At 37.9% G+C, this 15,676-nt stretch overlaps 2 non-coding genes across 2 annotated transcripts; both read left to right on the forward strand.

The window, feature by feature from the left end:
- The first annotated feature begins 13,985 nt into the window (after positions 1 to 13,985).
- On the forward strand, positions 13,986 to 14,058 carry TRNAV-CAC (transfer RNA valine (anticodon CAC)). The gene has a single exon. It is a non-coding gene; the product is annotated as a tRNA-Val (tRNA).
- A 995-nt stretch (positions 14,059 to 15,053) lies between these two features.
- Positions 15,054 to 15,126, forward strand: TRNAV-CAC (transfer RNA valine (anticodon CAC)). Its single transcript has one exon. It is a non-coding gene; the product is annotated as a tRNA-Val (tRNA).
- The last annotated feature ends 550 nt before the right edge of the window (positions 15,127 to 15,676 follow it).

Here is a 15,676-nt window from a genome sequence, read left to right on the forward strand (position 1 = left end):
TTAAATTCATTATGTGATAAATAATTATTTAATTGTGCCCTGCTGAAATATATTCAGTAATAATTCAAAAATTTATCAAATAAACATCTTGGGAGAATTTGATTGGAGTGTAGAAGGCCTGAGGGAGAGAGGGAGGGAATCATTAATATGAATGTGGGAGGATTATTCTCACTGATGAGCGTGGCAAGAATCTGAGGGCACAACTTTAAAATGTTAGGGGGTAACAACAAACTGGAGTTTATAAAGTTCACCTTCGGGTAGCGTGTTGTGGAACGTTGAAATAAGTTGCCTGCGTGGGTGACTGAGGCAGAAAGTTCGAAAAAAAATTTCTAGGAAGAATTGGATAGGAATTTTTGATGATGAGAATAATATGAGGGATTATTATTTTTAGTAGATGCAGAATAAGTTCGCTTCCTTGCATCATTATGCCATTTTAATACAAATACTAATTATGGAAGGGGGGGTAAGAGATGAATATGTTAATCGGGCATAGTAGGAACCATACTCATGTGAATAATGATATCATTACGCTTAAAAACACGATAAGCTATCCAGCGGCCTTGATAATCATAGATAATCAGGTCAAACATCACGAAGAGTTGATATACTCACTGGTCAACGTCACTAAAAGTTGTAGGTTCGCTGGATGAGCGATACTCGCGAAATACAGGGTTCCAATATCAGGCTACTTTTATCTTTTACCTGATATACATGCTGAACAGATTGTGTGCGAGTTTATTTTGGTGAGGGGGAATCAGAAAGACATTGTTTGTTTCATAAATAACGAATATTTGGTTTTATATTTATTTGCTTTTTGTGTTTTTTCCTTAACTTTTGAGCACCAGTGTAGTTCCCTCGCGTACAGATTCCTGATTTAATGATATTCCTACAGAAAAATACTTGTATTTTTCTGTAGGAATATCACTTAAACGTATCCTGTATTTAAAGGCTCTCATATTCTGCAAGAGTAATTACTCATATTTGTATAAAGAATAAACCGTTAATTATATATGGTCCAGAGACCATATATAATTAACGGTTTATCCCTTTCTATATTTGCTTTAGGGAAAGTCATTTAAAATTTGAGCTTTATATCTTGAGCTTTAGGACAAGTGATTTAAAATTTGAATGTAACATGTAATATGCATAGCATCATATGTAAATTCTTAGCCAAAGATTGTCAACTCCCCCATGCTCTAAATATCAGCCTCAGCTCTAACAGAAGCCAATCATGTTGCTTAACTGTAGATTCAATCTCTGCATTCATTTTCAATGTTAATTTGCTGAAATGTTAAGGTTTCCCCCAGTTTACAATTGGATCTACAGCTTAAGTTCGATAAGCTATCCAGGTTAAGTTCGAATCTCGTCGAGATGAGGAGAGTTTTCTTTTTTCACACTGTAACCGAATTAGTTAGTCTCTGATGGGATGCGCATGATTTCCTTTCTCGCACCCTGAATTTCTATCCAGAAAAACAGCATATCAACCATAGAATAAACCCAGTTTACTAGATAGATTAAATACTAAAGCCTCATTTGGATGTAATGGCTCTAAATTCCATTATAAAAATACAGTAACCGGCATGCTTTCAACAACCCTTTCTTTATTAACTAATAAGAAATATAATGGTGTGGTGACATTGCACATTAATTTCAAGATTAATTGGAGTTTAAAACTAATAAAACCATCAACTGGGTTTTGGCAGGGAGCTAGGAAATGTTTGGTATTGCTAGTAGATGTACAGGTATAAGAGATTAAAAAACACCCAAGGAAAACGTGTTGCCAAAATACATAATTAAATGTGTTTTCTAACTAGAGATGTTGGGAAACGCTGAAGAATAAATAAACTAAAGAGAAAAAAGGATTATGTTTTGTTATTATTGTGACTGTCAAAATGCATAGATTTTCTAATCTTTAGCAATTTCACGAAACGAGGAAATATTGCAGGAACCAGTGCAAATATTCGACTGAGACTCTGCAAGTAGATGATCTTTAAATCTTTAATGAGTATTATGGAGTAGTTAACAGAAAATGGCAATTTTATTAATTATAAAATGACAGTGAATTCATATGTACAACAAATGATGGCGAAGATCGAGGTCGCGGACCCACAATACAGAGGAGAGAGCCCCATAAAGAGGATATGGAGTTCCCTCCAACTGGTACTGCAGCAAAGGACTCGAAGCGATGCTTTAGACAAAGTTACCAATAAACATAAGTGACAATTAGGTCCACTGATCCACGAGATTCCTCTTCCGCTGAATTCCTAGATGGACACACAGAGAAAGAGAGAGATTGTGGAAACAGCGGAAAGGTGGCAACATAAGAGCATTCCAGACATGATCCATAGGATTGAGGTCTGGAGATCACGCTAGTAACGCCATACCAATAACAGTTCTTGTCTTCAGATGACGGTGGATCAGTATTACGATCTGGTTTGGCATTGTTATTCCAGATGATGAAGCTGGTCTCTTCGTAAGGTCTTGCATACGGGTCCAAGATACATCTTAGCTGGCTTTAGATTTCCTGAAAGCATATACAACTTAATATTTCTAATCAAACACGTCAGCCAGCTCAAGCCAACTTTGATATGTAATGATCCGTTCATTGCATGTTTACAGTACACGTTTAAAATATGCTTCCAAATAACATATAATCCGCCTATTATTTATATTATGACCTGCTATAGTTCCTTTATCCTTTATGTTTCACATATCTTATGCCCTATTCATGAAAGAAGAACCGTTGTTTCCAGAATTTCTCTGACAGCTGCATATTGCTAAAATAATGATAAAAACAGATAAAAAAATCTTGCAACAAAGAAATAATGCAACTCTCATGATAAAAATAACAATCGTAAAATAAATTACTACTTTATTTTAAAAATATTGTAATAAAGAAATTGAGAAACATAGAAGTATGAACTTCCGAACATTACGTTTGTAATGTATTTAATTTTAATTTTCACACATAAAACGTCTTTTTCTCTAAAAGGTATTTTCCACTTAAAGAAATATATAATAAAGAACAGTAATCCAATTATAATTCACGAATAGCCCCCTTGTAATGTTATAAGCACCACCTTTGGACAAGTGTCTGAATTACTGCATTTATTAATTATTACGTACTTTTAATAAAATAAACTAATTTATCATTATTCTTAATTAATTTAAAGAATACAATTTTTTAATAAAACAAATGCGATAAGCGATACTTCTGATAAAAAAATATAATAAATTTACATAGCTCTGATATTGGATCATCAAGAATACAATAATTAAATTTAAAATATCGTTTATTTATTTAAAATCTACATTAAAGGATGAATTGATGGAAAAAGGGCACCACAAACTTGTGGTTGCCCTTTTTCCTTCAATTCATCCTTTAATGACTACGATTTCCAAAACACGAATGAGCACAAAGCAACTATTTTAATCCATATTAAATTGAATATTTGTTTAAACGTATTTTCAAGGAATTACTTAAATAAAAGAACCAAAGTTATATATTCTAAAAACGTTTTAAAGTTTATAGACCACTTCTTAATGCAAATTCGCAAAATTATTTGATCAAAAGCTACTCGTCAACGCAAATGACTTCTTCAGTAAAACTCCATGAATGAGCCCGTTCAAAAACGCCTTTGCAGTCTACCAAAGTGGGGGGGGGAAGAAGAAGAAAGTTGGCAAAATGGGCAGCAAGTTATACTGAGTTCAATGCGTTAATCGCAGTGTTATAGACCTCGTAAAAATACAAGCATTCTTATCCTTAATTTAAATTAATTAGCAGAGATCCGTGAAGCTGCTCACTGACCCCGTAACTTGTCAAATAATGGATTGACCACTCATGTGTAGTTGTTGCCTTTTGTTCAATGGAACATGCAGAAAGCTTTACTACCTGCGTAAAAATGTACCGTATTAATTATGCTAAATAGTATGAGGTGTCCATCATAAGGGTTTGCGCAACAGCGGTGGAGAATTCTATGTTGGAATTGACGTTGAAACATGAAGGGTGTCATGGTGTAATTTTCTGAAACGTAAAGAGCACATCTAGAACGATGGCCGAGAGGGTTAATCCTTGATCACGTGTCGTGGTGGGTAAGTTGTATCGTATCTTATCTTATAATGAAATAAAGATTATTTATTCGTAGAAACGTGGATGGTACATGAGACGCTTGAAAAAAAAAAAAAAAAGCTAATAATTTGACTTGAATACTCTTAAGAGAGAGAGAGGGTAATAAATTATATTGTAGTAGTCAAAACCGACAAAAAAAACCCAGTTAATATCATTTGACGATAATTAAGCATTTTCCATTGATATTGCTTACTTTGCAATTAAGTAACACACCTTTCTTGAGTCACTTGACTCACTGTGATTGCGAATACAGATACTTCAAATACAGATAACTTCTATTGTAACACCCTTAAAGCATTGGTGTAGCTGAAGTAAAATGTGGGGCGGGATGTGTTAAATTTATGAAAGTTTCTCCCCACCCCCGTCATGCTACCAAATTAGCACTACGTCCTAGCCCCCACAATATTTTTCTCATAGGATCTATTAGAACGAATTGTGATCTACTGTAACGAATTAACTCTACCGATGGACCACTTCAACTTTTCAATCATTTAATAATTCAATCTGTCAATAATTTAACATTTGGACTCGACGGCCATCTTGGAAATATCACCGGGTTCTTTTCATATTTCACACAACACAGATGCCCTTTTGTTTTATTGTTCAGAAGAATTAACGTGTCGAAGATTTCCTGAAAAATTCAAAAGCTTAGATAAGGTCCCACAAAAAGGGTGGAATGTTACGTGAGGCGTCACACGTAACTAATGGTCCTGATACGAACCTAAGAAATAAAAGAGGCTCGCGCAAGCCGTATTGAACATTGAGTCACAGATCTGATTTAGGGCTATTTAAAACGTAGTGTATAATATATTAATATAAAGTGTAAAATTTGTCAAGTCGTGTATATATAAAGATGAAATATGAAGGAAAACTTTAAGATAGAGTACGAAGCAGTACAGAACAGTCTGTAATAAGAGGAGTTTCTCATTCAGTAATAATCCTCGTGGGTAACACAGTTGGTAGGAGCGTCGTCCTCCCCACACCGGGTTGGAAAGACCCGAGTTCGAATCATGTCGATGACAGGGGGAATTTTTATGGGTCTTTTTCACAACGTGGTTGAGTTAGTCGGTCTTACACGAGGTAGCGTGGTTTTTTATTATGCAAGCACATGCAGAGGTTCCCAAACTTTTATATCTTGGCTCCCTTTACAATATTTCCTAAATTTCAAGCGCCCCCTGCCTGGATTAATGGGATGGTGTGTCCATATTTCAAAAAAAAAAAACCTTTATAAGAGGTTTTTTTTTATGTACCACTCAAAAAACTGAAGTGCGACCCACACTTGGCCTCCCTTTAGAATATTTCCTAAATTTTACGTGCCCCCTAACTGGATTAATGGAATGGTATGTCCATATTCCTTAAAAAAAGCGCTCCATAAGAGCAACATGTACCAGTCCAAAAACTCAAGTGCGTCCCACAGGGACGAGGGCGCCCCAGACTTCGGAAACCCTGTGTTAGAGTAATCTGCACAGATCGACTGACGAATAAGCCTTTAAGAATGATCAAATGATCAGGATCTCTTCACGAATCTCAGAGGGTCTTTCTGAAATCTTAATGAAGACGTTGACATCCATTCTCTCAAAGGTAACTTCAAAGTTCGCATATATGTAATAGATAACCACATTTATCACTGAAGGCCTTGGCAATAGTACCTGTTGTTGTAACCATGAGGTTTGCGAATGCAGAGCTCAGTGAATTTGAGGTGGCCGGCTGGGGAAAAGATGTGAATAAATATGAAAGAAGTCCTTGCTTCGTAAGGTTTAAGACAGATGCACTAGAAATAGATCTAAAATGATATCACGGTAATCAATAACCAGATTTCGTAGGTGTTTGGCCTCTCAGTGAACTCTCATCACAAATTTTAATTCCCCTTTGTTACCATAGCAACCACAGTTTAAATTAAAGTGAAGTTTCTACATTAGCGGCTAGCGTGGTAATTGCGGTCGCTGTTCTTCTACATTGTATGAGATAGGACCGGATTTGAACTAAGTTAGGCTAGGATCTTTCTTTACACAGAGCATGTTATGAAGGTTTATTAACCGTGGTTGTAACATACTTGGATTTATTTTTTTATTATTTTTCGCCTTTCTTATAGTGCTGAACTTTGCATCCTTACAATCCCTCCTCTTCCTTTAAGGATACCTCTAAAATGAAATGTTAAATCAGCGATGCCTAACTCCAGGTGGTCACCCAAATCAAGAACTCTGGGTCCTGAGAAGGTATAAAAGAAATAATAAATAACAAAACACACACTTGGGAGCCATTGTACGATTATACATTTAATAGTCTACTAGAAAACCATTGGAATTGTTCTTTAAAGAATTTAGTGAAGACTGTGAATTTTAAATACAGCCCATCATAAGTATGGGAATATATCAATTCATAAGGGAAGCGCTGTAACCCTGAAGCAATTATGGCAATGTCTTTCAACAAGATAAAAATGCATAACAGCTCTTTATAGCTCATAGCAATAAATTAGTCTGTAACGTGACTAAAGAATACTCAAATAAATTAAGCAATTATTACTATTGTTAGTTAGTTACTCTGCGTTTTCTTTGTGGATTTGACAACCAGAATAGTTCTTCTATATATTACTAGATGGCAGCACCTACTAATCCAACGACAGCCGCATTAATCTCTCCAAGGTCCAATCGACAAGGTTAAGGCAGTTTAGTCATGAGGCGTCTGATACTTGATATTCAAAATATAATAGCTGCAGACAAATGATGTAAAAATTCGAATTTAAGCTCCAGTACACTTAATTACTAACCTAACATACAGAATACATCTGGATTAGGCTTTTCTGTACCCCCGTGGGTAAGGAAAATAGTTATAACTGCCGACCGATGCGGAAAAGGCCTGAGTTCGAATCCCGGACAATGATGCGAGGAATTTTTATGGACTCTTTTTCATAATGTGACTCAGTTAGTCGCTCTCAGGCACGAGCAGCCTTTTAATTCCGGAAATTCCAACACAGATTATTATTATTATTATCTGTTTATTGCTCTGCTGGTGGGCCACCCCCTGGACAGCAGTAAGTTGTGTGAGTGGTGGGGATTGATTTTTACATTCAAAGGTTAATACCGGGACATGCCAGAGTTGCGTGGAACAATGTATGCTTAACCTAAACAGTACAGTATTTACAGAGGTTTTTTTTATTTACATACTTGAAAATTGTGGAATACCAAAGTATTCCAAATTAAGAAATTTGGAAAACTTCGGAAACATGAGATACTTATATATAAAGTATTTCTTTGGTTGAGGCAGTCCATATGTGCAATTTACAGGCACAATGTACTGCCGCCTCATAGTAGTAGTACACTGAGTGGACAGAAATCATGGGATATCTACCTAGTATCGGGTAGGTCTATCTTTCGCCCCGATAAGAGCAGTCACACGGCGAGGCATTGACTCCACTTGTTCACGAAAGCTGCATATTTCCATCCATGCTTGCTGCACCACGGTCCATGATTCCGTCGCATTCTTCGGTGGAGGATCCAAAGCTCAAACGGACCTCTCCACAGCATCCCAAAGCTGCTACACAGGGTTCATGTCCAATGAACAGGGAAGCTATTCCATGGTGGTAAAATCTGCGGAATGCTCTTCGAACCATGTTCTAGTCACCACACAGCTCTGTGGGAAGGCGCATTGTCCTGTTGGAAGAGTGCAGTGTCTTGTGGGTGCACGGTGACAATGAAGGGAATGCAGATGGTCTGCAAGGATGGACACATAACCTGGACCGTTCAGAGATGCGTCTCTAGACGTACCAGAGGTCGCAACGCGTGCCAGTTGAACACTCCCCAGACCATTACTGACCGTCCACCTGCCTGAACAGTTCCTTGTTGATATGACGAGTGCACAGCTTCGTGCGGTTTCCGCCAGATAGGCATCTTCCCGTCCTGTTGAAATAACTGGAAACGGGACTCACTGGACCAGGAGACCCGTCTCCAATCATCCAAGGTCCAGTGCCGCTGTTTTTTTTTTTTTTTTTTTTTTCGTTCAGTTGATGCGTAAAGTTCTGTGTTAGTAATGAGACTCTGATGGGTTGGTGGCTCCCATAGCCTATCGCGGCTAATGATTGCCGCGATAGGTAATAAAAATTTCTTCCATCATCGATGGGATTTGAACTCAGATCTTTTCCACCCGGTATGATGCCTCACAGTCTTAGTTGCTTTATCTCTTAACACACATACGTACGTACATGCATAATTTTAAATTTTCTCTCCTTCCCCTCCTCATTTCCCGTGGATCAACGCATGTTTATTCCGTATTTATTTCAATATATTTGAGATTCTAATCAATAAACATTATTTTAATCTTTCGTTCCCCTACGAATTTGATTCGTATATTCGCATTCGTAAATACAAGAAACATTCTAATGCTTTTCGTTTTATTTCTTCATGTAATAAAATAAAACAATAAAATCATGTTTCCCAATAACTCCAGTCAATTAGAGTCATCAGTGATGATTCGAGTCAGTCATTCAGTTAGAATATTCAAATCAGTGAATCGAGTCGCTCGCATACTCGCCATCACTATTGTAAATATTCCTGACCACTTTTACCCTTCTTCGAAGCAGATATCACGATGGATATCGCAACATTTCGATAAATAATCATTAAAAAAGTGAGTAATAATAGTGATTTGAAACAAAAGCAAAGAAAAGCTCAACTACCTTAAGAGCAATGAACCTCTCTGTTTGATCCTGCAAGCAAACACTGAGTTGCTGTATTTGATTTTTTTCTTAATAAAATTTTTCAGCATAACACATCAAATCTTCATTCCATGACGAACCCCGATTCCTGCATATGCTTCGTCAATACAGTTACTCCCTCATAGACTTGAGGAAACTACACTGTATACGACACCGGTCAAAAAATTAGTCACTTGTCTAATTTTTCAATTAACATTCCCTCCTTTAGTACCAATCACTTCATGAATTCTCATTGATAGCGATTCAACCAGGCCCTTTAAATAGTTTATAACAATGTTACGCCATTCTTAAAACAATTGAATCGTATAATTCATTCAGGTTTTGTGTTTTCACTTTCCGTTCAAAATAATCAAACATGTTTTCTATAAGATTTAAATCTGATGACTTGAATCGCCAGCTTAAATGCCTTACCATCCCTTGTGATCCTCTTGCCAGTTTAAAATAAGAATAGACCTTCCCGTGAAACAGGAACAGCGATGCTCCTCTATTCCAGAATCCTGGAATAGAAGAACACCTCAAAATCTTCGGCAACAGGCACAAACAGATAATTCAGAATATTTTTTTATAGCCAGCCTGATGCATATTGATTGGTACTGCAAGTAGAGGACCTACTTACCCAAGAGTTAAAACATCCTCAAAGCAGCGCTGACACATTACTACCTTGCCTGTATGACGCTTTGCACAGAGTCTGAAGGAAATACTTCATTCTTTTTTCTGTGAACTCGGTGCCTGACATCATTATTGTATAAGCAAAATTTGGATTTGTCAGACCACTTATTAGCTGGACTTTTTCATATAAGCAGCTGTTAACATTTGTCTTTTTCCAAACACCCCACTCATGATATCGATATTACGCAATTCTATTCTCAGTGGTCGCTCAGATATCGGCTGATGAGGTTGTTGGGTAACTGTTTGCAGAAGTCCTTGTCTTGTTTGAAATCATGTATCCATTACTATCGATCCATGCGATATTCATAACCGATCACGATCACTTAACACAGATTTCCCATAATAATTCTTCCGTTGATTTCTGGTTGATTTCGAATCACACCATTGCTTAAAAACTATTATCATTGTTGTTTTGGAAACATCAGCTGATTCAGCCACTTTTTTAACTGGATAACCTGTAGACCTGCCAAATGTTATCACTCCTTTTTTGTGATTCACCATCATATTTTCTGCACCCAATCTTTGGTGGTGGAAATCCTTGCTTCTTCAGTTACAGCTGAGTACACTTGTAAATAGAAAAAAATGCTTCAGCTTTAATTTAATTTCAGTTCTACGAGCAAAGAAGATGCACACGTTTTCTGTTATAAATAAATGCACACAGATTGATGCACACGTTCAATTTGTTATAAATAAATAAATGAATATAATCTTTATTATGTAAAAAAGTATGTATACAATGTACCCTTCACGGCAGGAATGCCAGGGGCTTCACATTGGCTGGTGGACAAAGGCCTTAAGGACGGGGCCCACATCGAAGATCGGGTTCATAACCCAGGGTCAACAATATAATAAGTTTCGGTTAAATTATTCACAATATATTCATAAAGATACTATACAGTATTTTTGACATTATATACAATATTATACAGACATCCTTTTTTTAATTTATTATACTACCACATTACTGTGCAGTTTGCCTTGTTGAGTTTAGGTCATCAAGGATCTCTCTCCGGTATTTGCGATCCTTGACAAATTTGTAGAGGTCGCCTTCGATTGCTTGGACTGTGATAAGCATCTGCTTGGGGTGAAAGCGGTCGCTAAGGGCTAGTCTATTATGGTTGGCTATAAGTGTTGGAGCTGACCTCAGTCCGGGTTGAGGGATTCTCCACCTGCACAGTTCCCACATGTTTGGCTCCGAGATTATTCCATTGGTCATTTTGGCAGTTAGTGTGAGGCGTCTTTCCATTATAAGGTTTGGCAGTCGGGCAAAGTTCAGTGTGGTTGCCATCGCAGTTGTTCTTTGCTGGGGTGGAGTGGACGATGATGTTTATGTGTGATCCAACGAAGGAGCCAGTATTCGGAGGAGTACACGCGTTTGATATTCGTGGCGGCTGCAGATGCCCATATTTCTGAGGTGTATAACAAGACGTAGTGTACAGAGGTGCATACGTACGGTCGAGTCACATCCAGAACCTTAACATGAAGTAGTTGTTGTTTGGTAATCCACCGCATTTTGCAGAATTTTGTTATAAGCTTGTCAATGTGGGGCTTGAAGGTCAGTTTGCAATCGAAGACGACTCCCAAGTCCGTATGTGTATTTACCACTGGAAGGAGAATGCCATCTAGAGAAGCTTGGACTTCAGTGGATTGGTGCTTCAAAGAAAAGACAACTTGGGCTGATTTTGCAGGATTAATAAGTAGTCCAAATTGATGGAGATAGGATTCTAAGTCGTGCAGCTTTCGATTGATCTTTTCATTAATTTTTGAGATATGTTCGCCCGGGTTAATCTGGGTGTGTAGCTTAATATCGTCAGCATAACAGATTATGTCTTCTCTCTCTTGAACAAACGGAATAATGACCGCAGTAAATAATTCTCCGGAGAGGACTCCACCTTGGGGAACTCCCACAGTGATTTTTCTTGAGATTATATCTTATTCCGCTGTAAGAACAACGATTCTGTGTGATAGCAGGGTTGTGATAAACCACAACATGTCACCTTTTATATGGAAGTAATTTTCTAGGAGGTGAACGAGCGAGGGAATGCTGATTGAGTCGAAGGCAGCTTCCAGGTCGACGTATGTGACGGCAAGTTCTGCTTTAGCTTCTAGTGCTCTGAGAATGGTGCTGGTTATGGATGTTAAATTGGTGACTGTGGATTTTCCGGGAATGGCATAGTGAATTTGTGGAGGTTTGTAAGACAAGATTTGATTGGTGATGGTTGAAAGTAATGCCTTCTCCATAAGTTTCAAGAGGCTGGAAGAGCGAGAGATTGGACTGAACTGTTTAATGAGGGATGCAGATTGGCATTTAGGAATTATCAGAAGTGGTTAATTTTTGTTCCGGTGTCTGTATGTATTAGTAATAATAGTGGCAACGATATAAGAAAACAAACTTATACAGCATCAATCAAAAAAACTAAAAACCTTTCCTCATCACCTATAGTCCCTCTAATATGCCTCACATCCATCTTGCAACCATCCTTCCTCAATTTGAATTTAAGCCCCATCATATACATATGTAGTGTGAGTAAGATGAAGGATGCCATCAGCATTGAGCTTACTCAATTCACTTAATGTTAAACGCCTCAATGACATCTCCTCAGAGGCCTAGTCGTCTCCAGACGCTGCAGTTTTTAGAATTGAAGCCTGCCCTGTTAGGAGCACCTTTTTGATCCACTCACTAATCTTCTTGCTCTTCTCTGCGCCTGTTCCAACAGATCCACATCCTTCCTAAAATGCGGCTCCCAGAAATGTTTGTAGTCCGGGAGCCTCAGCCCTACTGGCCAAGTTTTCTATACCTTGTTGCAGAAGCATACCCAGATTACTATCATTAACTACTCTGTAATCATCTGCAAACTTAGACATCTAACTGAATACGCCTTCATCATTATCATTAATAAACACAGAAAACAACAATGTACCCAGCACTGAACTCTATGGTGCTGATTATGTATTCGCTAACACTTGTTTAACCTTTCCTGATTTACATATTGAATATAACACTGCCTTCTCAATAGTCCTCGTAGCTGTCTAGAGATTCGTGTATTAAACTGACCAAATGAATACTCAGTTATTTTGAGTTTTAAGACTCAATTTTTAACGATGTTTTAGTGACACAGACAATTATGCAAGTTTTAAAAAAAATTTATACTGATAATATTATTACAACGCTAAACCTCAACAAGGAGACACCACTCACACAGACAGAAGAAAAAAAGAAAGAGAGAAAGAAGGGCGAAGAAAGCATTACGTACATGGCAGACACTACAATGACAACCATCAAGGCAACACAGATAAGATGGCTTCCTACGCAAGGCTCACAATAGGTGGCTCTTTCTTGAGAAGGAAGGATTCGTGCTCACCATCCGAGACCAAGTAATCAACACCAAGGACTGTGTAGTGACAAATAACACATGTCAAATGCCACCTGGAGCCAGAAACAGTCCAGTACATCACAGTACGACGCACGCTTATCACCCAGATGGAGTACACTCATAGACAAAAATAATACCAGTTGATCAAAGAAAGTACCGTATACTGTGTTAGAAGTACGAACCTCAAGCTGTAGTAGATACCCTAACCCACAAACTATACTGGAACCGCGCCGTAATAAAATACAAGACGATCCCGCCAACAGCCCAACATAGCCCTCATCGACAAGAAGGAAATCGACATAGCGGTGCCAAACCCCAGGAACCTCCAAAAACCTTACGAGGAAAAGATCAGAAAATACACAGACCAAAGAGAACAAGTCAAAGAAATGTGGCATATGGAACGAGTAACGATTATCCCGATCACCGTGTCAACTACCAGCATGCTGCCAAAGAGCCTCCATAAGAACCTAGCAGCCTCCCAGAGGAGGCTGCTAGGTTCTCCCAGAGGAGGCTGCTATGGAGGCTCTTTGGCAGCGTCTGGAGACGACTGGGCCCCTGAGGAGATCTCATTGAGGCGTTTATCACTAAGTGAATTGAGTAAGCTCAATGCTGACACAATCCTTCATCTTGCTCACACTGCATATGTATATTATGGGGCTTAAATTCAATAGGCCTCCCAGCGAACACTTAAATAGAACTAAGAAAGTCGCAATCCTGAACAACTGCAGGATGGTCAGAAAGTTACTCGACCAACAGTAATAATAATAACAGTAACCGGACACAACCAACCACTTGGTACCAGTACCGTTCACGGTGAGCTGGGAAATCCCATAAGGTGAAAAAAGTAATAATAATAATAGTAGTCGTGCTTCCGAATAGCATTCGCGGATAATTAATTATATCTATAAATCCTAATCTCTAAACATAAATTAATGCTAAACCTAAATATAAATTTATAATTTCCAAAACCTGATAAAAAAAATCATTTGATGCAGCCACTATCGAGAGAGAGAGATAAATTAATTTTGTTAATTGTACAGAAGGAAGTGCTATAATTATTTTCACGGTATCTGAGCTCGTTACTAAGAGGCGCTTTCGAGTCGTTTCCGTGGTGTAGTGGTTATCACATGCGCCTCACACGCGCAAGGTCCTCGGTTCGATCCCGGGCGGAAACAGTGATTATTTATTTTCATTTTTTTAGTTTGTTTTCATCATTGTATGTTGAAATCTAGCCATCCACTTCTGCTGCTTACTTGTTTATACAAAGCAATTTCCACTTGGATAAGAAAACATATTCCTTTACCCAGAAGAGGGAGTCCCAAAATTTTTAACACTCCCAAGGCCCACCTCGCATCTTCCAACCATCATATATATAAAGATTAATACGAGGGAGTGCTGATAAATTCTCGGTCTGTTCCACATCCAATTTATTTTGTGACAAATGGATGCCAGATTATGAAAGATCACATATTTCTATGTTAAACAACCCCTTTGCCTCAAAAAATCCCAATTCGCATTTTTATTTTTTTAAAAGTTGAAAAAAAGGATGTCAGTCCAAAACCGCTCTTAGCAAAACTGAAGGTAGAGTGGTTATGACAAATATATGTTTCTACAGGAGAAAATACCAAAAAAACATTCATGGTGGTATGTTGGCTAGAAGTCTCAAGTTGAGTTACAGAATTTAAAATGGGTGTTTTTAACAATGAGGACGCAGAGAACAGGAAGAAGACAGTGTAGTTTCTACGAGAGTGCCTGAAAATGATACTCGCCGCTGATAGAAGGATTTGCGCTAAACGGATAGCTCAGTATTGAGTAATGTCCAGGCTGTGAGAGTCATGTGAATTCGATGGCATTCTGTGCCCATCAAAAATATTAGAAATAATTCTTTTTTTATAGGTATATCGGGCTACTCGATTAGATATGAGCAATATACTTCCTTTATCTCTTCCAACTCCTCCACAAACTTCATCGTAGACAGAGTTGCATAAACAGAAGTTGACCCACCACCTCAGCGAACTTAAGCGCTTCGTAATTTCTCTAAAAAAAATGTTCACATGATAGTCAGTATAGAGAAAGAAAACGTGCGAATATTTTTCTACAAAAAACGCGAGAGAAATTACAGTAGTTCTTCATTGTATCTCAGATCAATACTGAGAATCTCTAGCAGGTGGTTTCCGTGGTGTAGTGGTTATCACATGCGCCTCACACGCGCAAGGTCCTCGGTTCGATCCCGGGCGGAAACATGTTGTGTTTACTTTTCTTTTCCCCTAAATTTTTTTCTACGATGGGGTGTTGATAAGTTCTCGGCCTATAAGAAGAAGAAAGATAATTCAATTATATTTTATTCGACATCTTCGCCTTTCGACTACACACGCTTAATACAACGATATTCTAGCATTTGTAGGCCTCTTAAATAGAAATCTAAAGAATGCTAGCCAAGAATGCTAGCTCATATGATGACATCGTACGAGTACCAGGCGTCTGAATGTGTTGGATTCGTGACATTTTGGAAATGTGAAAACTCTCTATCAAATGGGTCCCCAAATGTCGGAATGCTGATCAAAAGCGGCAATGTCCTGTCTTCAGCTACCATTCTTCATCATTTTGCGCAAAATGCCAATTTTTTTATTATTATTATTATTATCATCATCAGTTTATTCAACAAACACCCCTGTACTGAAATTATCTAGGAGGGTGGCTCATACATACATCCAACTAAACTTATTAGAGTGTAACATAAGATATATAAATATAGAGGAACAATTGCATACATACAGAAAACATACATTCATA

The sequence above is a fragment of the Mastigoproctus giganteus genome, chromosome 2 (genome assembly GCF_048544385.1).
Source record: "Mastigoproctus giganteus isolate SK-2022 chromosome 2, ASM4854438v1, whole genome shotgun sequence".
NCBI lineage: Eukaryota > Metazoa > Arthropoda > Arachnida > Uropygi > Thelyphonidae > Mastigoproctus > Mastigoproctus giganteus.